General features: G+C 38.3%; 1 pseudogene; it reads left to right on the top strand.

Annotated features, from left to right (window-relative positions):
* Positions 1-1,873: 1,873 nt before the first annotated feature.
* On the top strand, positions 1,874-19,744 carry LOC102494611 (polyadenylate-binding protein 1-like pseudogene; annotated as a pseudogene).
* Positions 19,745-20,390: the final 646 nt, after the last annotated feature.

Here is a 20,390-nt window from a genome sequence, read left to right as displayed (position 1 = left end):
AGGGGATAATTTGAATAAAGGGAGGTAAAAATAATGAAGAAGTAAGACTGACACTTTGAGTTTAGCTAGAATAATGTGCATACCTAGTGTGTAGGGGGGGATGGGGGAGGTGAAGAGGAAGAGAAAGGAAGGAGATTGATTGACAGTTCAATAAAATCATGCCTGCATATTATATTTATAAAATATTTATATCTATAGTTTCATTTACTTTACCTACGCTCTTTTATTATAACTTCTGCTACTGTATGCTAGAGTTCTATTAAAAAGAATTTCATCTACATGTTGCATAAACATCAGGGAGGGAAAATGGGTCATTAGAAGGTAATTATTGCTCATTGCCAAAAGAAGATATCTTTGGTAGATCTGGTTTTTTTACTATACTCATTTTATTCCTCTTTCTGATAATCTGAATAAGGAAGAGTCATGTTAATAGCAGGCATTTCCTTTCCTTTTTTTTTTTTAATATATTTCTACTTTGTGACTTTGTATGGCCTCCTTCATTGTTAATTTTAATTTTAAAGCATCTCTTCTGTCCCTGGAATTTCTTGGAGCTCCTAGGAAATAGTGCCTCAGTTGACAGTTATTTCCAAGATTTCATGGATTAGGGCTCCTAAAGAACAGACTTTGAATAAATTCTCTTAGTTTTAAGGTAGCATGTTGTTTTAAAAGAGCTTCCTTAGACAAATAAAATTTCGTTTTGAACAATATTCAAATCAAGAATACTTTCTTTGTGTACTATTTGTCATCATGTAGTGCCTCATGAGTCTGCTGGAAAGACTGTTTTCCCCATCCTAGTTAATTTCACTATGGTTTCAAAGACAAGTGCTGATACTGAATAATAACACTTCCTTACATTTGTTAGGGGGTTATTGGTCACATAGAAACTGCATGAAGAGAAACTGTCAAAGTGAATAGACGTTACTTTTTTAGTATTTACTTATCAGATATGTACTTCCTATATATTATCAGTAATTCATGTATCTTTTTTTTTCCGCTCTCATTAAAGATGTTGAAATGGATGCTCAGAAAGGTTGCTTGCTGAATATCTCATAGGTAAAAACTCTAAAGCCAGAATATGATGCCCTTTCCACCTGAACCCATCACAGCTCTGTGAGGTGAACTGGGCTACCTCTTCACACCATCTAGAGTCATCTTGAATGAGATGCAGATTCCATAAAAAGAGAGAGCAATTCTGTTAATTATTCTTCTAGGGAGTATTAACAGGTCTTAGTCCCTCCCCAAACACTCCTTTTTTTTATCATGGACTTTATTTAATCAGCAATTGTAAAACAGTCATTTTTGTCTCTTTATTCCCCCAACTATTTACTATTTTATGGCATCATTCCTTCTGTGCTTTTTCATAGAAGAGTAAGATGCTATTTGCCTGTACAAGTGTGACTATGTGGAAGGGGTTGTTGTCTGGTACCAGTGTGAAAATAGAAGAAGCTGGGTGTTAGATAACAGGAAAATTTGAATGGAATGCAGCATGTATTCCTGTTGACTGTTAGTACATGTTATTAATACTGAAGTTAGGCAACACCGCATTCTGCTGTCCTGGTTGTTAATGACTCGATTTGTTGTTATCATAATTTGAGAAAGTTTGGCTTGATTCAGTGCAGTGACTTAATAGTAGGTTGTCAGAAAAGTCATGATGTATTTTTCTATGCATAAAAGCGTCGGAACTTTTCTGATGACCCAGAAGAACTATATGTGTTCATTTAACAGTCCATTTGTACTTGGTGATTCTCCAAACCTTTGGGCACATTATACTTTAATATTTTCAGTAGAGGAGCAAATACCAATCACTGAACATGATTGCTAACCTGGAAACTATGGGGGAAATGTATCTACATCTACAAAATTTCATTTGGCAATGAAGTGCGATAGCAGGCCAATCATTAGAACTGAAAAAACACGTCCATCAGAGAACGTAAATTACGAAATGGAAGCAAAGCTCGTGCATGCCCAGACTCTGTCTTGTTTCTGGTATTTGTCAAGCACCTCCTCTATTCTAGCTCATCTACTGTGAACTGAAGATGCAAAACTGGATCTAGTCTTCCGTGAGAACACAGTGTATACTGCAGCATTCATTTTTAATTATTACAAACAAAACAGAGATGGGGGAAAATATATAGCACAGTAGGCATGGCACTCTGGAGGACTCTTATTTGATGAGGACCAACAGGTCCCATCCTCATATGCAAGCACCCAGCAACCGATATTCTGATATTCTGAATGTACAGAGTACGATGTGCTGGTTGCTCATCTTAACTCTAGTTTCTTGTCTTTTAGTCATAATCTGCTGCAGAGGTACGTTAGATATGAAGTTACTTCCCTCCGATCTCCTCTGGAGGCTGACTTTATGGTAAACTTTTCAATTACTCACGAGAAATAAAAAGTAAAGTGTTTTATAGTTTAATATGTATAGTTATTGTACTACTATTTTTCTGTCATTTTCTCATTGCCTAATGAGGAGCAATGTTTATAATTCATACTTATAATTTTATAATTCATACTTCTTGTGAGAAGGCAATTTTCAAGAATTCATACTTATTGGGCAAACCTGGAAAATACAACTTACCCAAATTCACACACACTCCTTTAGAGGTAGGGTTGTTTCTCATTTATAATAGAATCTTAAACTTTCCCTTTCCAGACCACACTGCTTCTCTTAAAAATTGTCTTCTGTGGGCCAACTGGTGGTGTGGTGGTTGGGGTGGCTGGATCCGACATCGCTCACTGCCTGGTTGGAGTCCTGAATCTGGTAGCTTGAGAACTATGCCAGGCACATTCACATTTGTGTATATCCAAAATCCTGATGAAAGGACAGAGAAAGGATTGCAGTGTGGCCATCCCCCCGGGGGATGATTTTTCACTTTCTTTCTCTCTTTCCATGTCTCTGGTGAGGTCCTGCACCCTGTAGTGAACTATAAATAAATAAATAAATAAGTCTTCTGCCCAGCAAGGGGTTCTAAATGCTTACCTTGGCTGTGCAAAATAAGCTCACCCATCAGGGCTGTCTTAGACCATTAGCACTGCTGTAACAAGATACCATAGGATGAGTGGCTTGTAGACAACAGAAATCTGTTCCTCACAGTTTTGGAGGTTGAGAAATCCATGATCAAGACACTATCTGATTTGATCTCCAGGGAGGGCCCGTTTCCTAGCTCATGGAAGATGTCACCTTCTAACTGTGTCCTCAGATGGTGGAAGGTGCCAGGGATCTCTCTGGGGTCTCTTTTATAAGGGCATACCTCCCAGACTCCCTTGACCTAATCATCTCCCCTAGCCCTCCCTCCCCCACCACCTTGTACTACCATCACCTTGGAGGTTTAGATCTCCAGATGTGAATTTTGGTGAGACACACACATTCAGATCATGCAAGGGTTCAGAAATGAACCTCTTTCCACTTAAATTTCAGAAGACAGGTAGAGGAAGGCTGAGTCAGTCTCTTTGGCTCATAGCCTGTAGTTCTTAGACCCTTAGGTAAGGGTGCAGCCTTTGGGACTTAGTGTACTGACTGTCTCCCTTGGCTGAACAGCTGGCTCCATTTCTGGTCACTTAGTGACTTAGTGCTCCTCCTGTAGCTGTGCGTTATTAATGCCAACTTTCGTAGTCATGTTTCTTATATACTGCTCTCATTCAGGACTGTTCCAGCAATACCTTAAACTGGGCACAAGTTTCCTAATCTTTCCTGAATCTGTACATGGTTATCAGTGTAACCTGCCTAAAACATCACTTGGAAGATTTTATTCCCCTGGCCAAAAATCTTCAAAGGATTTTATTTTTTAATAACTTATAAGCAGAAAGCCCAAGCTCCTTAGCTTGACAATCAAGATCAAATAGTGACCTATTTTTCCAACCTTGTTTCCTCCATTTCTTTTAATAACCTCTTTTGAACTCCTCCTATTTGGGCAAATCCTTTCCATTCTTCAAGGCCTGTTCATATTGACAACTTGCAGCAAGCTGGGCTTGCCTACACTTCCCTGAAGTGTTCCAGGTGTTGATGTGTCATCTTTAATAGTTCACCAAGTACTGATTTTATCATTATCTTGAATTTTAAAAAATGTCTCATGGTTATGTTTAGTCTTCTTGAAAACTCACTTGAATTACAAAATGTTTTGCCACATCTTATAGATCATGGCATAGAAACTTTTACAATGAGAAGATCATTTAACTTTTGTGGACTCTAGTGTTGATTTGTTTTATTATTGTTTTGTTTTTTAGAGGGATTTTTGCTATAGGGTGCATGTACTCACCAAGAGACAGAGACAGAGAGATAGAAAGCAAGAAATCACCCCCAGAGGGAGTGGCAATGCTTTGTCCTCTATTCTCCTCTCAGGATTTTGGGCACACATGCACACATTCCTGATGTGACTTTGAAGTCGCTGGATCCAGGACTCGAACTGTGGTTGGCCATGTGGGAGTCCAGCGATGTAAACATTTTGCCATCTGCTGGTCCCTCTAATGTTGATTTAAATGAGCTGCTTGTTGGACATATAGATTATATGTACATACATAGTAATAGTTATATAAACTAGCTCATTTTAATTGAACAGCCACATTTTAACTTAAAAAATGTTGAAGACATCTTCCATTTCTCTGTCCTATTCAACAGAGTAATCTAAGTGGACACTAACTATCAAGAGGAGTGAGCAAGACACATAAATCCTACTTGGTATCTTGATTCTATAATGTACATGAGACACTTATCTTTCTTTGGGCAAATTAGATATACCAAAATTTGCATATGTCCACATCTACTCTCATAACTGGAATTACTGTTTATTACATAAAAGGTCTCTCCTTTGTAAGCAAGTCCTTGCAGTAGAGTTTTCTCAGATTATAAGCTTTGTGTATTTAATGTATTGTCTGAGACACACACAAGTATTTATGAGCACTGTGTGACATAAGGTGACAGCGTGTGTGTGTGTGTATGTGTGTGTGTGTGTGTGTGTGTTTATGAGAGAACACAGAAGAGAGAGAGAAAAAGAGAGAGGTGTTTTTGACAGTGTCTCCTTCAGCCCCAGCCTCCCAGTTAGCTAGGACCCACAGGCATGTGCCCCATGCCTACTCTCCTTAGGTTGGACTGGGGACTGATCTTGAGCCTCCCATATGACCTCAATCACTGCACAGCGGTTCTCTCCCACTTTCAGTACTGTGACTGGGCCCCTATTTCTGCTTAAGGTTAAATGTCTTTTTTTTTTTTTTTTTTTAAGGTTTCTGTCTTATGGCTCTTGAACTCACTGGAGAGAGGAAGAGAGAAACAGAGAGACAAAGACAGTAAGAGAGAAAGTGAGAGGTCATCCTGGGGGAATGGCCATGCTGTGATCCTTTCTTCTCCATTCTCCTCCCAGGATCTTGGACAAGCACGCACGGGCACCTAGCATGAGTTTCACACCACTGGGTCCAGGACTCAAACTGAAGTCTGCCATGTGGGAGTTCAACAACGTAACTGCTACACCATCTGCTGGCCCCAAGGTTAAACTTCATTCTTAGGAACCAGAGTAAGTGATTAGCAGATATATAGGTTAGAATTCATGTTACATTCTTAAATTTTCAGTCTTCCATATTGAGTTTCAACGAAAGTAACAATGACTATCAACAGGTAGAAGTGGTCTAGTCAAAGCAAAAGACAATTGGTTTTGGGGATGCTCAAGGCATTTTGCTTGCTGATTTTCTGAAAGGCCAAAGAATAATAACATTTACTGATTATGAGAGTATTTAGAGAAAATTACCCAAGGTTTTAGTAGAAAAATACCCGAAAAAGCTCCACCAGAGGATCCTTCTCTACTTCACAATGTTCCTACTCATTCCTCTCATCAAATGAGGGCAATTTTGAAGGGAATTCATAGGCCCCCTTTTTACCGTCCTGATTTGGCTCCTTCTGACTTTTTCTGGATTGTTTTCTAATCTTAAAAAAATCTTTAAAGGGCACCCATTTTTCTTCAGTTAGTAATGTGCAAAAAACTTCATTAATATGGTTAAATTCTTATGGCCCTTAGTTTTGGGGCATGGACTAAATGCATTACTGCTTATAAAAGTGTCTTGAACTTGATGGAGTGGATGCTGAAAAGTAAAATTTATATTTAAAGTTTATCTTTGAATTCTGTTTTTCATAAACTTTTCAACGTCCCTTTGTATTAACATTTCAGCTGTATATTTCATAGTGAGTTCCAGGCTCAGTTAATATTATTTAGTGTAGATACAACTAATGTATTTGCATTTGTGTACTACTTTATAGCTTGAAGTACTTTCATATTTGTTTTCTCATTGATCTTCTGTGATAATTAGTGTTAGGCAAGAAATAGCATTTATTGATACATTCTAAAACAGGGCGATTGTATTTCAAGAGAGTTAAAGTAACGGGGAGCCTGAGCACAAGCCTAGATAGTTTTCAAATTTAGCTTTGTTTAATTTTGGAAATATGCAATACTTTCGTGTCTTCAATGTCATAACGTACAAAGACACAGAGAAAGATCTTTCTTTGATCTCTGTCCTTCTCTTCCATGGTTTTTCTTCTGGGGCAATATTATCATCGTATTCACACCTTGGTTTTCCATTCAGAGATATTCTATACAATATATTTTTATGTGTATTTCATGTGCAATGAATAGAAGCCCCTGTACTCTTTTTTTTTTGCTAATGCTCTATATTGTACATTTTCTATTGCACTGTATTTTTTCACTTAGTAATTTTGTGTAGAAATCATTTCAAATCTATACATAAAGTCATCTTTCTAAAAAAAATTCTAAACAGTTTTTCACTGTTTGAGTGAATCATTATTTATCTAGCAGTTTTTCACTGTTTGAGTGAGTCATTATTTAAACACCCTATTGATGGGTGTTTAAATGGTTTCACATCTTTTGTCATGGTACAATTTAAAAAGCCTTGACCATAAAACCTTGGCCCAAACAACCCTGACCATAAGTCATTTTGCTCAGCGGGGAGTATGTATGGTAAGGATAAGCTTCACCTATAAGGGTGAAAGGGTGTGCACATTTCTAATTTTGGTAAATATCTAATTTGATTGACAAATTGTCATCCTAAGAAATCGCACCAGTTTGCACTCCCACCAGCAAGTATGAAATGTCCTATTTTTCACATATACTTGCCAATGATGTTTCATTGGTTTTGGATATTTGCCAATCTGATATGACACAAAATATATCTAATTGGAGTTTTAATTTACAATTATTATACTATGAGTGCAGTAGGGCATTATGCCCTATAGAGAAGAACTACTTGTCTTTCTTCTTTTCTGACCTATTTGTTCATATCCCTATCCATTGAGTTGATAGTCTTTTAAAAAATTTTACTGGCAGTGGGGCTGGCAGGTGGTGTGGTGATTAAGGTGTTGGATAGTAGCTGGCTATTGAATGTAGATACAATGATTTACATCCTGGACATAGCAGCTTGAAAAACACACCAGGCATGTGTGTGTGCGTGCTCAAAATCCCGAGAGAAAAATGGAGAAGGAATTGGGTAGTGATTCTCACTATCTCTCTCTGTCTCTCTCTGGTGAGTACACATGCTCTATGGCTAAAACCTAAAAAACAAGAACAACAAATAAACAAGACATCATTTACATTGATATTGTTTCTAGGACTTGTAACTCTTTTGTTTCATTTATTTGTGTGTAATGATACTCTCTTTTGCTTCTTTCCATGTAAGATTATTTCTTCTCTGTAATTACTCTAGAACGTTGGTGAAATTCAGCTTCTCTCCAGTTTTTATTTCTGAAGCCATACAAAAGTCCACCAGGTATAATATCACCTGTAACAGTATTTCTTCTTATCAATAGGTATTTGCCAGGTCGGCCCCATAACCTAGTGCTTAAAGGAGCTGAATCTCATATGGCTGACCATGGTTTGAATCCTAGTGTGGTGGCTTGAGAAACATGCAGCTGACTGTGCATGCATGCCCCAAATTCCAAAAGAACAGAGAAATGGAAGAGAAGAGATTATGACATTGCACGACCCGTTGTGGGGGTGAAGAGTACCCTCTCCCTCTCTCTTTGTCTCTGTTTCTGGTGAGTACATGCACTTTCTGAGAATTAGAAGAAAGAGGTATTTCCCTTTTCTGCAACTTATTTTTATTATTTTTTTAACCAGAATATTCAGAAATTAATTACTTCTCCTAAACTTTAGGGTTTCACTATTACATAAATCTCTCTGTAGAATCTAAGCAGTTTGGGTACCAGATTTTTCTGTGTGTGTGTGTGATAGCATGCTTTATTTCCTGACCTCATTCTTCCTCATATCTAACCCATGCCAATTGTTCTGCTCTGAGTTTACCTCACTAGGATCCTCTTGCCTGTCTGCTGAATTGCTGAAAGAAAACTATCACATCCCTCTCTCCACTGCCCTCCTTGTTCACAGATGAATTTTAGTGAATTATGGTTAGCCAAATACAAATTCTGAAAACATAAAGAACAGATTGTAATTGACAAACCCTTTGTTTCCAAGTTATTCATGTGGTCTTTCAGCAATAACACAAAGCTCTCTTTGTCCTGGCAAAACAGAAAGAACCTCTTAATTCACCAAGTATTTAAATCTATTCAAATATGGTGGGTGGTCTAATGCATGAATCCAGGCCTGCTATGAAGGAATTGCTATAAAAACCTCATTCTTAAGCCATATATACTGCTAAATTTGCAACCACAATAGTACTTAGGTTAAAAAAAAAAATTGGAGAAGAATTAAAGAAAGCTAAAGAATGCTTAATGATTTGCAGTAGAAATAATTTAAGGGGTTGGAAAATTAAGATTATATAGGAAAAGCATAAGGACCTAGGGTTATATTTGACCCACAAAAGAGAAGTTGCCAAAATACTCTAGTATGTTTCCAGGTCACAAAATTGATACAGGAAATATGGTGCCTAGGTAGACTTTATCTGAAGATAAGGGAATATGAGCACATAATGTATGAGGAAAGAGTCAAGTTAAAAAAAGTTTTTTTTTGATTGATTATGTTCCTTATTTAAAAATAAAACGGTGTACTTTTCTCTACATACTTTATGTTATTTTTTATCATATTATGAATATATTATAGTTCGATAAAACGTTAGAGGAAGGAAAGACTGATTTTCATATGTTTGGGATTGCTTTGGAATGGCCGAGTTTAGTGTTGATGCGTGTGACCTCTGCCATCAGATTGCTTTAACTAAATCTTAGTGTTACTGTGCAGGGTGAAATAATTCTTTCCCGTTTGAAGGTTTGTTGAAAATCACTGCCAGTTGGCAGATAAGAGAAAAGACACACAAATTTATTTGTTCGCAGTTTTATGTGACATGGGAGTCTCCATAATGAAAATCCAAAGATATAGCTAAGCATTTGATTTTCTGCTTAGATTTGATGAGGCATGAACAACCATGTAGGAATCTGATTTGACAAAAAGGGGTATGAGCTGATGGAAACAGACTGAGTTGGGGGAAACCTAGCAAGGCCTGTCTGTTTAGATTCTTCTTGCTCTGCCTTGGGGGAGAGGATTCTAGTTTCTATGGCTTGCCTCTGGGAAGTATGAGGTGGGGGTAAGGGAGAAGACAGGAGGGCAGGAGATTAGAGAGAGACTCTTCTGTGGTTATTTGTGAGGCTTTCACTTTGGGGCAGTGTTTCCTGAGCCCCCAACAACTGTTTTCTGTTGGTGTGACCTCAGGCAAACCCCTCTCCTAGCAACTTCTAGCCTAATTTCTCATTTCTAAATTGGGATAAAGAGAATATTCATCAGTTAGAGTTGTTATGAGGATTAGATAGAGTATGAGTCCTGGTTATAATTTGGTTTTGTGTTAAAAGGCAGAATAGCTACATTTTGTTGGTCTAAGAGACAGATTTTTTTTTCTCTCAAGAATAATTCCCAATAGATGCCTCTGCTGGTATAGTGCCACTCCATTCCTGGTATCCAGGTCCTTCCTCACCTGGTTGTTCTGCTGTCGTGTATGATTTCCATTTGTCAGTATATGTCTACTGTTGGCATCTGGTCATTGTCTATAGTCTAGCTAGAGGAAGGATAAAGGAAAGTTTTTTCCTGAGAATACTTCCTGAAAATTGTGTTTCCATTCCAAGCCCCCTGGTCACAACTTATTTGCATGTTGACACTCGGTCACAAGGGAAGCTGGGAAGCATTGTCTGTATTCCAAGTAGCTATATATCCAGCCATCAATCAGGGGTTTTATTAGTATAGATGAAGGGAGTTCATATAGATGAATACAGCTGTTATGGGAAGACAGATTTTTTTTAAAAAAACTATTTTTGTTTAATTTTATCTGTTATTATTATTACTTTGACAAGAGGAGAAAGAACAAGAGGAGAAAGCTGGAGTCCAGCACCTTAACCACCACGCCACCTGCTGGTCCCAGGGAGAATAGATATTTAGAAAAAGTTACCAACTTAGGTTACAGTGTGCAACACTGAATCTGGCAGTAACTGAAACATCTGAAGATCCTTATCACTGCAAGCTCAGATTCATACCTTTAGCATCCCCTCAGCTGTTGTTATGTCAATATTTTGCAGGCATTTCCAATGCACCATTTAAAAGAGGAAGTCATACTATCACTCTTTATTACTGTTTATTCACTCAGAGGACATAAGCTCATCCCTGTATGTTCTTAATTCAGGACAATGTCTTCACCACCCATCTCTGGAGGTTTTCTCGGTTACCCCATGTAATACACTCACTACATCTACGAAAGAGCTATTCGTTCACGTGGGAAACGTCCCTCAGATATAACCTCCTTAAAGCTGTTTAGAATGGCTCTCAAGGCCTTTCACTTTATCATTCAACTCATCACATCATGTACTCCTGCTAAAAGGAGAAAAAATAAATATTTATCTTTTGATTGCTTAGGTACATTTCAAATAAAATACTCATTTAATAAATAATGTAATTTTTGCCAAAGACTATGATGAAAAATCTAGATACGCAACTAGTTTGATGTGCTGTAATTAGTGCAAAATCACAAGGACTTTTCTGAATGGGGCACCTCTGCATGTGTTTTAACAAGTGAAAAAGTTGCCAAGGAAAAATTGCCATGTACATTCTTCTTACTTGAGTCATTTATAGTCCTCCCCACACCCAAGACCTACAGACTCACAGTTAAGTGAAAATATTTCAGTTTCCCATTTCTATTCTATCCCTCCCCCCATTCACTATTAAAAATTTGCAAATGACCCATAAATGAATTAATCTCTTGTCATTAAGTTATGCTATTATAAGATGGTAGAGTTTGGAACCAGCAGTTAGTGTAATGGCTATGTTGCTGGACTCCCACGTAGTCAACCACGGTTCTAGTCCCAGACCTGGTGGCTTAAATTCACGCCGGGCGCGTGTGCATGTGTGCCCAAAATCCCAAGAGGAGAATGGAGGAGAAGGGATTGCAACGTGGCCATCCCCCCGGGGGGTGATTTCTCGCTTTCTGTCTCTGTCTCTGTCTCTGTCTCTGTCTCTGTCTGTCTGGCAAGTGCAGGTGCCCTATAGCAAAAACCTCTCAAAAAAAAAAAGATAAAGATGATAGAATTCAAACTGATTAATTTATTTTATTTCAAATTTACTCTATTTACACCTCTAATCTCTTGATTTTTATGTGTCACATAAGACATAAGTCAATATACTGCTTTGTTGGCTAAATATTAAGATAAAAAGGAAAAATGAGTTTCCTAATCTATTGTTTTATAACCCACTGACAGACATGTATTATTTTTGCTGAAGATATGTGGAGGTATTTATAATTTATATGCATATTTATCAAATTTTTGTATAAAATTGAAAATGTTGAGATTAGATAAATTTTGAAATGAGTATATATTTTTCAGATGTCTGGGTCACCTCTATTCATAGTCCTTACTCTATTTGAGATTTTTGAGAAATACACTCATCACTGTGATTAGCTGGCAGTCAAACAAACATGTTCTGTTATTAGTTTTCTCTAGAATTTTCTTGTTTGTGTGGAATACATAGTATCTCAAATGTTTTAATATTTCATACCTCTGCCTAGAGAACTAAAAGATCAAAGATACATGAAAACTCAATTATTTTTTCCAAAGTTAGGCTTCAGTAGTCTTTTATGAATATCATTTTTTGTCACCAGTTAAAGGATGAATGGAATAAACTCAAGGATCTTTGATTCTGAGAATTTTGCATAGAAATTGAGTTTTTTCCTTAGTTAAGTATGTTTGCTTTTCTGGTATAGTATGTGGATTCTATGTTTATCTAATTGTCTTCTTAAATTCAAGTGAGATGATTTTAGAGTTATAAAGTTTAAAGGAAATTAAGCAGTAAGCATGAAGGGCTATTAATAGTTTGAGATAATTTTTAGAAGCCCTCTTTGCAAAGGAAAACAAATAGATCCATTTGTAATAATTTTAGTCATTTAAATAATGGAAATGATTTTTGAACCATGTATTTGTCAAATATTTGTTAGCTCATTTAAATGTTTGCATTGGGGGTTCATGACACAATAATACACATTATTTGTGTGTACATCTATTGCACATGTATATAAACACACATACAAATGTAGATACACATATATACAAACATGCGTATATGTTTGCTTATATATTTAATAAGTGTATTTAAGCCAAACAGAAGTGTTACTCAATAAATTGAAATATCTACTAAGTAATCCCCACTTTTATTACAAATGCCATGCAACAAACTTGGATCATCAGGTCACTCACATAGCTTGTTATTTCTCCTTTTTTTGTTTTGAATTATTTTCCTCTTTATTCATGGTAGAACATGTGCATGTGTGTGTGAGAGAGAGAAAGAGAGCGAGACAAGGGAGGGAGAGAGAGAGAGAGGGACAAGTGTCCTCCACAGAGTCTGAACATGCTGCAAACTCCTTCCTCCAGTCCCCCGGAACCTTGGATCTTGGGCAGTTGTGTGCATGTCTGACTTCGACAGAGTTGGGGACCTGAACTACAGTGGCAACGTGGGATCTGGCTTCTCTTGAGCAGTGCATTGCCACTATGCCACAAAGCTAGCCTAGCGGACTATTAGCTCTGTAACAATCTCCTAAGCACGTTTCCTCCTATTTTCTTAATACCTAAAGAATCAAAATTCTGTTTTTCTTTTTGTAGAGAGAGATTTTTGCTATAGGGCACATGCACTTACTAGAGAGACAGAAAGTGAGAAATCACTCCCCAAGGAGGATGGCCATGCTGCAATCCCCTCTCCTTTGTTCTCTCAGGATCTTGGGCACACAAGCACCTGGTGTGAGCTTTAAGCCACTGGGTCTGGGACTCAAACCGAGGTCAATAATGTGGGAGTCCAGCGACATAATCATTATGCCATCTGCTGGTTCCAAAATTCTGTTCATTACCCTTTATTATTTTTTTTTATCATGGAAAAATTTATGTCATGACAGCTAGTTATACTACACCATGTCTACTTTTACTCCAGTGCAAGAATCTATGAATCTATGAAATAAGTAAGTCATATGCAAGTAAGTTACAGGAGTCCATATGAGCCAAGATGTCCATGTGTTTACCTCCTTATTAAGAGCTTTTCTCGGGGATGCCAGATACTTTTCCAGTGGGTTCTGAGTTTCAGTCTTCCAGATTCATGTCATAAGACATTTTCCACGAACTGACCACTGTAATCAAGATCTGATTTTCACATTTTTATTTTTCTTATTAGAACTCTTAAAAGTCCCATCTGCCAGGAGAGACTTTAGGTTGTCTACACTCTATACTGAACAAAGGAGGAGTGAAAACATATTCTTTTATAGATGACATGATTATTTACTTAGAAAACTCTATAGAATACTACAAAAAGGAAACCAATAGAATTTAAGATAATTCAGTGGGGGTGAACTGCTATAAAATAAATTAAAAAACAGATATGTTCTTATATACCAGAAATAACAATTTAAAGTATAATTTTAAAAAATCTTGAGCTATCCTCTAGTGCTGTGTATGAAAATAGATTGATCAACAGAAAAACCATAAAAGCTTAGTGAAGATTCAATTATACATAAAAGTTAGCATTTGTCTGAAAGGACCTAGACATGATCACAATCCTGTAGCAATGAGCACACCTATCCCTCTCATCTGAAAGAATCAAGATTCTTGGAAAAATGCCTGATTCCAGAAGAGCCAGAAAGCAGGAGCGTACCTAAAAAAAGTTGTCTTGATGGATGGCTCCCACTGGCCAATTTGGGACAATTTGAGTCTCAGAAAGAGTAACAGTAATAGGTTATAACAAATGGTAGTAAGAAGAAAAGTGATGATTAGAATTCCCAGTGCCACTTAAAAAGAGAGGAAAGATCGGAGGAACTTCTTTAGGAAAGTGTACAGGCTAAGATATGCTAAAATATTAATGGAATTAGAAAATCATCCTATTGCAATTCTTAGTATAATTGTCTTAGACAGAATTATCAGTGGGTAATAAAACTCTTCGCTGAAAGATTGAGAGAAGCAGAGAGTTGACATGGTCTTAAAAATTTTACAGCACATGGGCCAACAGGTGGTGTGAAGGTTAAGGCACTGACTCTCACATGGCCTACTCTGCTCTTTGAGTCCCAGACCCGGTGGCTTGAAAATGATGTGAAGTGTGTGTGCATGCATGCTCAAAATCCCAGAGGAGAAGAAAAGGTGGAGTGGCCATCCTCCCGGGGGGTGCTTTCTCACTGTCTCTCTCTCTCTGTCTCTCTGGCGAGTGCATGCATCCTATAACAAAACAAAACAAAAATCACAGCACAGATTACCTATAAAGAGAAAAATAGATCTTGAAGTGTTGGTCTCTATCTAGCTAAATGCTCACATCACCAACTATGAAACAAGCAGGCATTATGGATCTCTTTATGGGTTGCATTAAGAAACACAAATATTACCTTTATGCAATTTTAACCAAAGTGTTCATCTTGAATATAATCTCCAGGACACTAATCATTATTATTTTTAATTTGCATATGAGGAAGCAGGCTTAGAATGGTTAGAAATTTTACCAACCTTTTGGAGTAACTAAGTGGCAGAGCTGGGATTTGAATCTAGGTCTGCTTGTCTCTCTATGCAGAACCCTTTCTATAATATCAGACACTTGAAAACTAAGGCTTAAATTAGTTTGAAGTTCCAATGGCCATATCTTCATAGGACTAAAAGATAAAATGTCAGCCAATGTTGAAATTGGCATCTGTTGATGCCAGCAGGTGGTATAGTAGTTAAGACTCTGGACTCCCACATGCCCCATTGCACCTTGGGTTCCAGACCTGGATTTGAAACTCACACTGGGTGCATACGTGTACATGCACAAAATCCTGAGAAGAAAATGAAGGAGAAGGGGGGACCAGCAGGTGGCGTGGTGGTTAAGGTGCTAGATACTCCCACATGGCTGACCAGGGTTCAAGTCCTGAATCTGGTGGCTTGCTTTCTCACTTCCTCTCTCTCTCTCATTCTCACCCTCTGTCTCTCTCTGCTCAAACTAAAAAATAATAAATGAATGAATGAATAAATAAAATAAATAATTATTAAAAAAATTAAAAAGAAAAGAAAATGAAGGAGAGGGAATTGTAGTTTGGCTAACCCCAGGGGGTGATTTCTCACTATTTCTCACTTTCTCTGTTTCTCTGGGGAGTACATGCACCCTATAGCAAAAATCTCTTTAAAAAGAAAAAGAAATTGGCATCTGTCAAATTCATAAATGCTTTAAATTATTCAGATTTTTCTACCATTTCTGCTCATCAAACACAATCAAAATAGTATAATTTTAACTAAACTAACACTAAATGATTTCCTTTCTGAATGATGGCCAAATTTTTACCTGATGATAAAATAGAGTTGTACACTTTCTGTGATTTCTTACTTATTTTTATTTCTCATTGTCTGTGATTATTATTGAGAATTCAAGTTTATCAATATAATCAATTTATTGTGTACATGTATCAAAATATGTCAGATGATTAACACATATAATTTCATTTAATCCACATTGATGTTTGAATATGTTAACATTGTTTATTAATCTTATAAAATAATGATTCTCAATAATTTTCACCCTTGGGGATATTTGGAGAAAATTTTGGTCATTCTAACCAGAGGATATACAGGCATGTAGGTGAATAGAAACCAGATGTCGATAAACATTGTGCGATGCACAGGTGAGCTCCTTACAGCAAAGCATTTTCTGGTACAAAAAGGTCAATAGTGCCAATGTTGAGAAGTTCTGGAATAAATATCATGACCTCTATATTACAGACGACCAGAGCTCAGAGAAATTAAGTACCTTGTCCAGGGTATATAGCCTGTAAGTCACAGAACCAAGCTCAGAACCTGTGTGTATCTAGCTCAATACCCATGCTTTCCCCCATAGAGAAACCAAGAGAATTTTAGTTTAGAGAAGGTGAAGATTAGTATGTGTATACCAAAAACTTATATTAAAAGACAGTTAAACGAAAACACGTAATTATCAACAGAGTGATCAGCAAAAGCATATAACCTTGCTTAATACTTGAAGTTGATGACTAGAATTCTTGATATAGACAAATAAAACTGCATTAATGTCAGAATAAGTAAAATCATGCTTTCTTATATTTAATTCTTTCACTTTTTTTTCCCCTTGAAAGTATTCACTGGATGTTAAATCTAAAAATAATAATAATAAAAAAGACACAGCAATTAGATAAAATTATTCAGGTTTCTGAAACTGATCTGCTGGTGTGAAAAATTGTGCCAGGCACATGTACGTGCATGTCTAAAATCCTGAGAGGAGAATGGAGGGAAGGGATTTAGGCATGGCCATTCTCCCTGCTCAGGGGATATAGAAAGGTGATTTCTCGCTGTCCCTCTCTCTGGGGAGCGCACATAAAAACCTAATTTAAAAAAATCAGGTTTCTGTGAAAGAGGCACATCAAAAAATGTTCCATTGGGGCTTCACTAAATATAGACACATCATAATGGAAACAAAATTAATGCCATGAAAGACTTGATATTATGGTGGTAAACTGCCTGAAATGCTAAACAATCTTTTAAATGAGTTAATTATAGTTTAGAAAAAATAAAATAGACCATTTGGCTTATTAAAAAAACAAGACTGCCTGCTTACTAGGCTTATTTTATAAGAACCACTTTGCATTTTATTCCCTTTTCAGCTAAGTATAATGTACTAGGGGATATATTTATAATTATATATATTCTCAAGTAAGCAGTTTACAGAGACTGAGCCTAAATAGTTTAGACATTTATCAGTGAAGAGGAAATAATCTTTCCTCTGAACGATTTCCATAGCAGGAGAGGGCAGAAGAAGGCAATTAAAGGATATGGAAAAGAACAAGTCAGATCTCATTCTTACATCTTTGAACTTGGAGAGCGGGTGGGCTAGTGGTAGTTCCAACAGCAGGGCAGGGTGCATCTTTGAAGATGATGGATTTAGACCAAAATGACTTTTCCCATATCTAATTCTCTGATCTACTGTAATGATTAGCTTGGGCTGTCAACTTGAATGGGTGAGAGAATACCTAGAAACCTGATAAAGCAATGTCTGGGTATATCTGTGAGGTTCTTTCTGAAGGAGATTAACATGCAAGTCTGAGTAAATCAGGTGAGGAAGACCCACCTTCAAGGTGGACAGGTACCATTCAACCAAAGAGGGACCCAGAGAGAACACATACCAAAAGCAGATTAGTCTCCAGAGTGGGATAGACTTCTTAGGCTGCCTTGGATATTAAATGACTCGAGGGCTCATTTGGAGCTATGCCACCAACACTCCAGGGACCCCAGCTAACAGATGGCCTGCTGTGAACCTTCTCAGCAGCTATACTCATGTGAGCCGAAGAAGAAACTCAAAGAATCCTGACTAAACCATCCGACTACACCAGTTCCTGGTGAACCTACCTAGCATTTACAGAGTATCTGCTAATCTGCTTTTCAGAGCCTTTGTTGGATGTCGTTTTTGATTATTATTTGTTTCTTTTAGACCATAAGCTTTGTGAGGGTGGGATTTGTGTCTAATTTTTGTAGTACCTGCTATTTCTTTAACGAATTCTTGGATATACTGGGACTTTCTTTTCAGGTATAGTAAATTTAGCTATTTAGAGGAGAGCTGTAGATACTACAAAAAAGCATCTATCAATAGATGAGCAAATAGTGGATGTGTAAGTTATTTACGTACAAAGAAATAGAAAGTGACCTAACAAAAGAAAAAGGACATAGAGGAAATTCAGGAGTGATATAAGTAGCTACAGATAGATTCGAGAGAAACACTAGTGAATAGAACATAAGAAAACACAGACCTTGTATGATACATTTTCCACCTTTGGGAACACCTTTTCTTGTAAGGTGGTGTGTGATGAGCTTCTTCTGCTTGTCCCAGGACTTCGGCTTTGTCCACTTTGAGACCCAGGAGGCCATGCAGCGGGCCATCCACACCATGCATGGGATGCTGCTGAACAATCTTGAAGTCTTTGCTGGTCACTTCAAGTCCTGCAGGAGTGAGAGGCAGAGCTGGGGGCTTGAACCATGGAGTTTGTGAAGAACCTCCAGATGGATGTGGATGAGTGAGGCCTGAAGGATCTCTTCTCCCAGTTTGGAAAGATGCTGAGTGTAAAGGTGATGAGGGACAGCAGCGGCCACTCCCAGGGCTTTGGCTTTGTCAACTTTGAGAAGCACGAGGAAGCCCCAAGGCCGTGGTGCATGTGATCCGGAAGGAGGTGAGCAGGCTCTAGGTCCGCCGGGCCCAGAAGCGGCTGGAGCTGCAGAATGGACTTTAGCGCAGGTTGGAGCAGATGAAGCAGGACCGGCTGAACCGTTACCAGGGCGTGAACCTCTATATGAAGAACCTGGATGACTCCACCAGTGATGAGAAACTGAGGAAAGACTTCTCTCCCTACGGAGTCATCACCAGTGCGAAGGTGGCGACAGAGGGTGGCCACAGCAAAGGGTTTGACTTTGTGTGTTTTTCCTCTCCAGAAGAGGCGACGAAGACCTTGACAGAGCTGAACCAGCCCAGGCTGCGTACTATGGCTCTGACCTTATGACACCCATCCCGACTGCCTCCAGGTGGACAGCCCAGCGCCTAGACCTTAACTTCCTCAATGATCCGGCCCCAGGCATGACTCAGCGCCTCCCGGCCCACGTCAGCAGTGTCAGGCAGGCTCCCACCCAGGTGCCAGTCCAAGCGCTCCACGCACAAAGAATGGCCAACATTGGTACCCAGACCACAGGAGCCAGTGGGGCAGGATGTACCAGCCAGTCTGGCCTCTCCTGTCCTACAAATGCCCCTCAGCAGTGTGCTACTCCCACCGGGTCCAGGAGCCTGCTGTGCATGTCACTGGCCAGGAGCCTCTGACGGCGTCCATGCTGCCTGCAGCGCCCCTGCACCAGCAAAAGCAGATGATTGGGGAGCGTCTCTACCCCTTATCCGTGATGTCCACACCCATGGCTGGCAAGATCACCGCCATGCTGGTGGAGATCCACACCTCGGAGCTGTGGCTCGTGCTGGATCCCCAGAGTCCCTCCATGCTAAGATGGAAGAGGCGATGGCAGTGTTGCAGGCCCACCAGGCGTTGGAACAGTCGAAGGCGTATATGTGCAGAAACTCCACAATGGAATCCTCTTTCCCATGACTGCCCAGAGAACTCGTATTTCCTGCTCTCAGCTCCGAAGCCCTGTGAACTGTCACTTATTTATCTGGTCTGTATCTGTACCTGAGCTTTGTAGTGGTATGAAAACTAGTCCAGCCTATTCTTTTGCTTTGTGCATTGGAAGTGTTGGGGGAAAAAAAAAAAGAAAGAAAGAAAAAAGACATTTTGAGTCAGTCCATAGAATAAAAGATGAACGGGGTTCTTAACACATTCCTTTTCCTCTGGGTAATGCTGTTCCTACCTCCTCTCATTGATACATATTCAAGAAAAAGAAAGTACTTTGTGACTATTTTGGTTATTATTTTTAGTGTGTTTTTCTATTGGAGTGAATGCATCTGGAGTAGAAATAGTTGTTCTTGGGTAGATTTTGATAGATTTCTGTATATGTACTATTAAAAAATTTAACCACTTTATTTTTGAAGAAAATTTTGTTTAAATAAGTGAAGCTACCTTTCTGCTTGTTAAAATATTTTACATTTATTTTATAAAAACTTGATCGCTTATTTATAGTATATTATTAGCATTAACCCAATCCTTGAAAAAGGCATGAAGAATCCAAGGAAGTAAAATACAATATCCTGCACTGGAGCTCACTTGAAAAACGAGGTCAGTGGCGAAGTGCGTACTGGGACCTTCTGAAAAATGTGAGCAGTCAGAAGTCATTGGAAGGTGAACTGTAATGGGTGAGTAATTACGACCTCTACTTCACCTGCTCAGCAAATTAGAGCTGCTTGAGAAGTTGTTTTCACTGACTGATTATTGTTTGGAGAGAACAAGATGTGTCCAGGTAAACAGGGCAGCAGCAACATCTTCCT

This window comes from Tupaia chinensis, unplaced genomic scaffold, assembly GCF_000334495.1.
Source record: "Tupaia chinensis unplaced genomic scaffold, TupChi_1.0 Scaffold000257_1, whole genome shotgun sequence".
Taxonomy (NCBI): domain Eukaryota; kingdom Metazoa; phylum Chordata; class Mammalia; order Scandentia; family Tupaiidae; genus Tupaia; species Tupaia belangeri.
The sequence above is the reverse complement of the archived record's forward strand: the minus strand, read 5'-3'. Positions and strand labels throughout refer to the sequence as shown.